Raw genomic sequence first — 9,204 nt, 5'->3', positions numbered from 1 at the left:
GTTTAAATATCATATCATTTCAGGCACTTCCCTGGTTGTCCAGTGGTTAAGAATCTGCCTGCTAATACAGGGGACGTGGGTTCGATCCCTGGTCTGGGAAGAGTCCACATGCTGCAGGGCAGCAAAGCCCACGCGCCACAGCTGCTGAGCCCATGCACTCTAGAGCCCATGCTCTGCAACAAGAGGAGCCACCGCAATAAGACGCCCTCGCACCACAGCTAGAGAGCAGCCCCTGCTTGTGCAACTAGAGAAAAGCCCATAAACCGTGTGCAGCCCCCAAAAACATCATTTCAAGATTATAACTTTTCTTGTTAAATTAAAGCAGTGACCTTATTTTCCCTCCATTCTACCTTAGGTTTTTAATCATCCTTCTTCTGAGATGTGTTTAGGGTAGTGTTTATATTTATATTTATTTCAGGAATTTTGGGGGTGGGTCAAGGAGAAGTGGAGGAGAATAAATCTATGGTCATGCTGGGAGACAGCAAATCACTTCCACAAACCTCTCCTGAGAGGCCATCGTGTGTCTCATACTGCTCTGGTGGCCCATAGTCTCCTGAGTTGGTTGTCATCTAGGAAGAAAGAGGAACCCAGTATATGAATCACTGTAAATCACGGGAGCCCCAGGTGAAGTTCTAAGGGAAGAATAGGGTAAACTGTCTTCAGTTCTTCATATGGATCAGGAAAAGTTTCTTGCTGAGTGTTTTAAAACAAAAGAAAGAATGGCTTCACCAAGGCCTGGAGAGGCTGGCTGCTTGGGACAGGATGAATGGGGCACTCTGATCTCAGCCTTGTTGGGTGGTTTGGATGAGACACATGGGCATCAGGGAACACGAGGGTTTTAAGTGGGGAAGGTCCACTGATTAAGATTCCCATTTAGCTTGATTTTGTTTTGGCCATGCCACGCAGCATGTGGGACCCTAGTTCCCCGACCAGCGATCAGACCCATGCCCCCTGCATTGGAAGCACAGAGTCTTAACCACTAGACCGCCAGGGAAGTCATGAGAGCTTCATTTAGGAAGTAAATCAGACAACAGAGTGTCCAGCAGACTAAATTTGAAAAGGTAGGAGATAAAGAAGCCTGTCTGAATTGTGATGGCATCTTGGCTTGGAAGGAGTAAGGATCTGAGCTTAGAGAAATAGAACACTAGCCAAGGATTTCTGGGTCTACTTGTAGGTATCTGCACTGCCTTCAGGACCCAAGGATCCTTCTGCTCCAGCCCACATGTTTATTTTGCGTTCGATGCACATAAATTGCAAGCACGTCTATCACCCAAAGGTGTGGACTGTGTGGACGTGATCAGCAGAATGAACTTGGGTCCCAGGATGGGACATTCAACATCATCAAAGGTTAGAGAGGTTGCAGAAAGAGCACAGCTCTGATTTGGCTGGAGGCATAGGTGGGACTCATAAACAAAGGAATGAACACCAGAAAATTCTAGTGGACTGAAGAACAAGAGAAGAAAAGTCAATATGCATGTGGCAGTACCAAAGACTGGGCAACAGGACAACAGAAACACCAGTCAGGTTTGAGAGCTCAGCTTGCATGAGACTTTGCTCTGGCACTTGGGGGCTGAGGCCATGGGCAGAGATGTTTGGTCAATTTGTTGCGTTTCCTGGGCACCCAAGTCTGAGGCTGCAGTGTGTGCGCGTGCAGGACGATTACTGAAGGATGCTCTTGGGAAAAAAAGAAGGAAATAGCAACTCACTTCAGTATTCTTGCCTGGGAAATCCCATGGACAGAGGAGCCTAGCAGGCTACAGTCCTTGCAGTTGCAAAGAGCTGGACGTGACTTAGCGACTAAATACACGCCGCACACAACTTGGGAACATCTTCTGTTGGGGAGTAAAGGAAGCAGAACTGGGGAAAGGAGTTGAACTGGGAAGCAGGTGCAGCAGAGGCCTCATCCAACCCCATGGGAGTTCTGGAGCTGGGATGGCCCTTTGGACTTGGCCCCAGTGAGTCTAGACGCCTGGGTCTTTGTGTCCCACGTGAACACTCACTGGATGTGGGTGGGGGTGCTGGTTGTTCAATGACTGCCATAAGGCAGGGCAGTTCCTTGGGAGTCGCAGCCAGCCCTTCCTTCAGCTAGGGGAATGAGGATGGGGTGCCATGGCATCTACTCCTGGGGATTAACCTTGTCTATTTGGAGACTCCTCGGGGAGACGCTGGCAGAGGGAATGCTATCACTTAGAGCTGCGAGCTCATCAAAGCTGAGAGGTGGTGCAAAGCCAGCTGCTGAGGGGTCACCAGATGACAAGGTCACTGAACCCAAGAGAGACAGTGGTCCAGCCTGACTACTGTGAAGTAGTTGAAGGCAGTGGTAAGGGTGAGGGGTCTGGAGTCAGACAGCTTGGTCTTTCGTCTGCCACTTACCAGCAGTTTGACCTTGGATACATTACTTCATCTCTTTGCCCCTCAGTGTGTTCGTCAAATAGGGACCAAAATAGTACTTACCTCATTGAGTTGTTGGGAGGCTAAATGAGATAATGCATGCAGAGCACTTGGTGCTGGCCCATAATAAGCAGGACCCTTTAGCGGGTGACTGCTTATGTCATTACTGATGTTAACAATTTCACCAAACTCAGAGAAAGGCCTTAGACAAATATTGCTTGCCAGAGTCCCAGTGCAAGAGGTCAAAGAGTGAAGAAAATCGGATCAAACATGGAAGTTAGAAGGATGCGTTCGTGAAGGATGGGAAGTCTCAACAAACACCCAAGAGAGGGTATTGTCCCTTGCCTTTTTGTGAGGAGAGATTGGTGTTAGTGATTTTATGTATTTATTAATTAATTTTTTGGAATATAGTTACTTTACAGTATTGTGTCCGTTTCTGCTGCCCAGCAAAGTGAATCAGCTATATGTATACATTTATCCCCTCTTTTCTGGACTTCCATCCCATTTAGGTCACCACCGAGCCCTGAGTAGAGTTTCCTGTGCTACACGGTAGGTTCTCATTAGTCGGCTATTTTGTACATAGTATATATGTCAATCCCAATCTCCCAGTTCATACCATCCCCCCAATTCATCCCACCTCACCTTTCTCTCCTTGGCATCCATGTGTTTGCTCTCTATGTCTGCATCGCTATTCCTGCCCTGCAAATAGGTTTATCTGTATCATTTTTCTGTATTTCACATATATGCCTTAATATGTGATATTTGTTTTTCTCTTTCTGACTTGCTTCACTCTGTATGACGGCCCCTTGTCTCTATGTGTTCTCAACTATAAGATGTATGGCCAAACCAACCCTATTAAAAAGCCAAGAGTAAAATTAAACACATTTCTGGGGAGAAAGTTGATACCGTCTTCATTTCACACTATTCCTTTAGTTACATTTAATTGCAAACCAAGGCTTCCCACTGTGTTCCCTTCACCTGGAATTTCAAGTCCTGGCTTTGCCACCTCCTGCCTGTGTAGCCTTGCAAAAGTCACACAACCTCTCTAACCTTCAGTTTCTTCATCTATGATATAAGATGAATAGTATCTGATTTTACTTGTTGTTGTGAGATTCAGGTGAGATATTATATTTGGTGTCGTTTGCAAATTGTAAAACACAGAATGCCTGTGTGCATGCTAAGTCGCTTCAATCGTGTCCAACTGTTTGTGACCCTATGGACTGTAGCCCGCCAGGCTCCTCTGTCCATGGGATTCTCCAGGCAAGAATATCAGTGGGTTGCCATGCCCTCCTCCAGGGAATCTTCCCAATCCAGGGATCAAACCCACGTCTCTTACATCTCCTGCATTGGCAGGCAGATTCCACTAGTGCCCCTCGGGAAGCCCAAAACAAAATATTGTTGTCACTACTGGGGGAATTTATTTGTTCTGCGGACAACCTTTTTTTGTTGTTGTTTTGGGGGTTTATTTGTGTGTGGATTTTTTTGTTTGTTTGTTTGATATGTTAGTTATAGGCAATAGAGGCTGGAGAGGACAGCCCCTGGTTGATGAATATGAAAGAGTGAGGAATCTCTGGTGAAAATAGTGATCTAAGTAATAGCTTTTGGGATTGGGGGCAGGAGGAGAAGGGGACGACAGAGGAGAGATGGCTGGATGGCATCACTGACTTGATGGACGTGAGTCTGAGTGAACTCCGGGAGTTGGTGATGGACAGGGAGGCCTGGCGTGCTGCAATTCATGGGGTCGCAAAGAATCGGACACGACTGAGCGACGGATCTGATCTGATCTGATCTGAGTGAGGATGATACTGTTTTCCACACCTGCATGTATTAAGAGCCTTTGTGTTTGTGCCAGTGTCCAGGGTCTTTCGATCTAGGAAGATATAAGATCTGCTGCATTCCTTCAAGGTGTTCATGACATCTGTTTGGTCATGTGTATTGCATTCTTTTTCCATTGGTAACAAAGGATTTGCACACTCCTCCCACACTCCATCCTCCAGTCCCTAAATCATCTAGATAAAGCTCTCACGGGAACATGAAGATCCTGCCAGGTGGATGTCTTCCTGAATTACTGTCGTGTTGGGTGTGGCAGCAAACTTTGGCTGAACATCTCATTTCTGGGGTGGTGATACCCAAGTGTGACACACACCAACATATGTTTAACGTCTTAATTCAAACAGAGTTGGGGAATAGGGTCTTCTGATAAACAGGAATTTGAATGTTTAATGAATTAATTTATCAATCTAGTTTCTAGATGATTCAGTTATACATATGTATTTTCTGTATCATTGTCTTTTCTATTGTGGTTTACTATAGGAGATTGAATGTAGTCCCAGCGCTATACACTAGGACCTTGTTGCTTATCTATTTTATATATAATAGTGTGTATCTGCTAATCCCAAATTCCTAATTTAGCCCTTCCCCACTCCCTTTCCTTCTTGTTTTCTGTGTTTCTGAGTCTGTTTTGTAGAAAAGTGAATATTGTATTTGTATCATAGTTAATATTCCACATGTAAGTGATATTGTATAGTATATGTCTTTCTTTTTCTGACATGTATCAGTTAGTATGATAATTTCTAGGTCCATCCATGTTGCTGCAAATGGCATTATTTCATGCTTCTTATGGCTGAGGACTATTCCATTGTATGTATGTACTAAGGCAATGGCACCCCACTCCAGTACTCTTGCCTGGAAAATCCCATGGACGGAGGAACCTGGTGGGCTTGTGGTGCATGAGGTCGCTAGGAGTCGGACATGACTGAGCGACTTCACTTTCACTTTTCACTTTCATGCATTGGAGAAGGAAATGGCAACCCACTCCAGTGTTCTTGCCTGGAGAATCCCAGGGACGGGGGAGCCTGGTGGGCTGCCGTCTCTGGGGTTGCACAGAGTCAGACACGACTGAAGTGACTTGGCAGCAGCAACTACATCTTCCTTATCCATTCATCTGTTAGTAGACACTTATATGTTCCTTCCATGTCTTGGCTGTTGTGAATAGTGCTGCTATGAAGATTGAGGTGTATGTATCTTTTCAACTTAGAGTTTTCTGGTCTAATTTTTAAAAATCTTTCCCTGCTCTATGGTCAGAAATTTTGAAGTTTTCTTTTGACATTAAATCTGAAATGTAACTAGAGTTAATTTCTATGCATTGTGTGACTTAAGGATCAAATGTCTTTTATCTTCATATACCTACTTCTTTTTCTAAAGCAGAGGACATTTTCAAGATAATGGGAAATGTGAATGTTAAGAAAAAGGAAAAAAACAAGCAAACAGGACTGGATTCCAGGAGGTTAAGAAACAACTAGTCCTCAGAGTTTATTAAGATGAAGCCCTTCAGTCCAAGTGGTAATCATGGGCATTTACTCTGCTCCCCTGTCCCTTTGAAATGTATCACTTTTGGTTTAATTCAGCCTCTATACTTGAGACAGGCTTGGGACCTCGGACTCTTTGCTGTCCTGCTGCAAAGCTCGCAACCAGACACACCTCTCCTGGAGCAACAAAATACAAAGAAACTATATAGGACTAAAAATAACTGCGGGGGCAAATTTTGGACCCAAAAGATACAAAGAGACTAAAAACCCAACTGCCACCTTTGAGAAGCCTGGAGCAAAAGCAGGGTACTACACATGCCCCCTACACACACCACCACCTAAGGCGTAGGCAAACCACCGAAGCCTTCCCTCCTGCCTGACCCCTGGACACACCCCCAGCTTCACCCCATATAAGGAACAATGTGTCGTTCCTTAGGGAGTAAGCAAGCAAGGGATTCTGTTGCTTGTTCTCGCTCCCCTCTGCTGCAGCAGGGACCCCAATACAGCCTTGCCTCAATTTCTTATCTAGCCTGCAGTCAATTTCTATTGATTGGGGAAGGCCAAGAACCCTGGTGGGTAACATACTGACCGACTGAGTCCCTGAGCTCGGTTGGGTCATGGTGATGAGGAAGAGCACTTACATAAAAGCTATACTATTAATTTGTTCACTTACCTTAAAAATACCTAAAATTACCTTAAAAATACCTATTGATATACAAAAATGAGGAAGTGATATTTCCCATCCTCAAGGAGCTCATCTGGATGAAACCCCAGTGTGATCTTCAGTGTGGTTTCATGAATGGACGTGAATGCCTAACATTCATTAAACCGTAACAGTTAACAAAGTACAGTCGTCCTTTGGTATCCATGAAAGAGTGGCTTCAGGACCTCTTGTGGGTACCCAAATCAAGGGGGCTCAAGTTCCATTGTGGGTCCACCTGTAAGGACAGATCCCACATCTGCAGATACAGAGAATCAGCTGTACTCTATACATGCAGGTAGTAGTCCATGAGTATTTATGACTCCCTTTTATACATGTAATTGAGATTCACAGAGGCTCAGGCACTTGGAGAGAATACAGCTAGTTATCCCAGGGCCTGAAGTAGAATCTAAAATTTTCTGTTAATCTGGTGTATTTCATCTATCCATCTCTTAACCTCAATTTTCTAATGCCACTTATTACACATCTGCCAATCTGCTGATGATCTGGATAGGTAGAGTGGATGATGGGAAGAGTATTGGGGAAGATCTGAGGCTACCTGCCTTCAGCCAGTTCCCAAGTTCTTTTCCAGCCAATTGCCTAACATCAAGCAAGTTACTTCACCTCTTTGCAATGCAGTTTCTATATCTATAAAATGAGGGGTTTGGACTAAACGCTTTTTCAAGTGTGTCTTGATTCTAATATGATATCCTACTAACTTGATTTTCAAAGTATAGTCTCATTTAATAGTTTTATTCACTAAGAGGTAATTGACTTCACATGTGTGCAAGTTCTATTGGGGCAAATTCCTCACTAAGCCTCAACCTTTCCTGAGACCTAAGTGGTCCAAAAAAGGGGAATAATAAAACTAATTTTGCAGGACTGTTGTGATAATTAAATGGGCTACATGTGGACATCAGTGAGGAAATGTTGAAATTTATTTTATTAAAGTATAGCTGATATAGAATGTTGTGTTAATTTCTGCTCTATAGAAAACTGGTTCAGTTTTACATATATACACACATATACATTCTTTTTCATTGTGATTTATTATAAGATATTGAATAATACAGTTCCCTGTGCTATACAGTAGGACCTTGTTGTTTATCCATCCTGTATATAATAGTTTACATCTGTTAAGCCCAAACCCCAAATCCATCCCTCTCCCCACCCCCAATCCCCATGGCAACCACAAGTCTGTCCTCTGTGTCTATTAAGTCTCCAGACATATGCCCAGGAGTTGTTACAAAGCAAAAGTGAGCATACATGTGCTGGAAAGTTTTTCATTCTCATTTGTACAATCCAGGAGTCTCAAAATACTTTGGGAGTGTTAGGTCATCCTCAGACCTGTTTCACTTTGTTACTCACTCACAGTTTGTCTGCATTCGCTCTGAGTCTTTGCAGGGTGTCTCACCCATACCTGCAGTCCAACAGTGAGTGACTCAGCCTGTTGAATAACCCCCTTTTCCCCAGTATGACATGTCAACTTTATTTCATTGCTGTGGCATGTCTCTTGCCCTGTGGCTGATAAACAAGGCAACCCAGTTAGGAAACCAAAGCAAATTCCCTCCTTCTGAGTCAAGACTGGAGGTCTGCCAATCTAGACCTAGGAGACAAGCTCTTACACCTTGCTTATTGTCTAAAGACGTTGTTCAAAATATATAAATAAATAAATAAAGACGTTGTTCTTCTCTTTCTCAAGCTCGCTCTACACCCCTCACCCCTAGCCATCCCCCCAAAAGAGGCCATAACCTGGGAGCTATTTTTGCCTAAAAAATAAATCCAGGGGCAGGATCTTTCATGTTGCATTTATCAAAAAAGAGGGGGTTTATGTTATTGACTAATTTAAAATCAAGTATTGGTTTCTGCAAGGGTTTGATGCGTTTGATATTTGTAAAACTGGGTTACTCTTTAGGATTCTCAGACTGCAGCACAGCTGGATTGTCTGTGCAGATATGGAAGTCTGTGGTCACGAAGACACCACAATACAATGACTGGGAAAGGCAGCAGTTTGACGTTTCTGGGCCCCATTTTCTTTATCTGGAAATAAGGATTAAAAAGAACTCTTTTTTGTGAGAATTAAGTGAGAATATACATAAAGTGTTAGTTGCTGTGTTGTGTCCAACTCTTTATGACCCCATGAACTGTAGCCCGCCAGGCTCCTCTGTCCATGGAATTCTCCAGGCAAGAACACTGGAGTGGGTAGCCATTCCCTTCTCCAGGGGATCTTCCCCACCTAGGGATCAAACCCAGGTCTCCTGCATTGCGGGCGGATTCTTTCATGTCTGAGCTACCAGGGAAGCCCAAGCATAAAGCGCATCCAAAAATACACCCTTGACCTAGACGAAGGTGATTCTGCCCATGGACTTTCTGTGTAGCCGTTACAACAATACAGGTTTCTGCCTTAATTGTCCCAAATGACAACACAGAGATGATTATGTTTACCATAAACTCATGTTCTCAAAAGCTTGAATTAGTAAAATATAAATTAGTACCACTATTCCAGAGGCAACTTAGCATTTCTATCAAAAATAAAAATTACAAACAACTTACTAGTCCCACAAAGTACATTGGGTAGGTAAATTATGATAAATCTATAAGGAGGAATACCATCTAGGCAGCCATTAAACATCACATTGTAGAAAAACATTTATTCTTATGGGAACTATTCATTCTGTATCACTCTGTGAAATATGCAAACAGTAAAAGAGGATACACGGTTTGATCTTTTTTAATAAATAAGAAAGGCACATACACACATGGAAAAAATACTGGAAGGTACCCAGCAAAACATTAATCATAGTT

The sequence above is a fragment of the Bubalus bubalis genome, chromosome 4 (genome assembly GCF_019923935.1).
Source record: "Bubalus bubalis isolate 160015118507 breed Murrah chromosome 4, NDDB_SH_1, whole genome shotgun sequence".
NCBI classification, from domain to species: Eukaryota; Metazoa; Chordata; class Mammalia; order Artiodactyla; family Bovidae; genus Bubalus; species Bubalus bubalis.
Note: the sequence above shows the minus strand (reverse complement) of the source record.